Here is a 550-nt window from a genome sequence, read left to right as displayed (position 1 = left end):
GGTGCGGTGCGGTGCCCCCACAAATTCACCGGGCGCCGTTCAAAATGGCAGCCCACTGCTCCTAACACTAGGATGGGTCAAATGCAGAGAAACAATTTCCCCACAGGGATTAATAAAGTATATCAAAATCAAAATAAAAAAAATAGAATCAAATTCTGTGGGAAACACTGTTTAGTCTTAAGGATTTCAATTAAGAATCACTGTTTTAATAATACAAAAAAATACTAAATCGACAGGTTTCTTGCCTGCAGAAGGACTGCTATACAACCTACAAACCTCAGAGGATAGTCTATGTATTACTCAGTTGAAGCCATTTCATGTAAATGTATAACAATCATACAAAAAATAACATTACATGTACATATCAGTAGTTATCGTGTAACATCTTCAAAACAAGTTTGCATTTACTGTAAGAAGTGCGAGGACTCCCTACAGCATCGAACCCAAAAGAGAAGCACAAGTTGTGTCACTTTTGCAGAATAAATGTTAAAAGAACAAACTAATTCGACCCATATGTAGGCAAGTTGTTATATGATAACAAGATGTGGTA

The sequence above is a fragment of the Notothenia coriiceps genome, unplaced genomic scaffold (assembly GCF_000735185.1).
Source record: "Notothenia coriiceps isolate Sejong01 unplaced genomic scaffold, NC01 NC01_scaffold00008720, whole genome shotgun sequence".
NCBI lineage: Eukaryota > Metazoa > Chordata > Actinopteri > Perciformes > Nototheniidae > Notothenia > Notothenia coriiceps.
Note: the sequence above shows the minus strand (reverse complement) of the source record.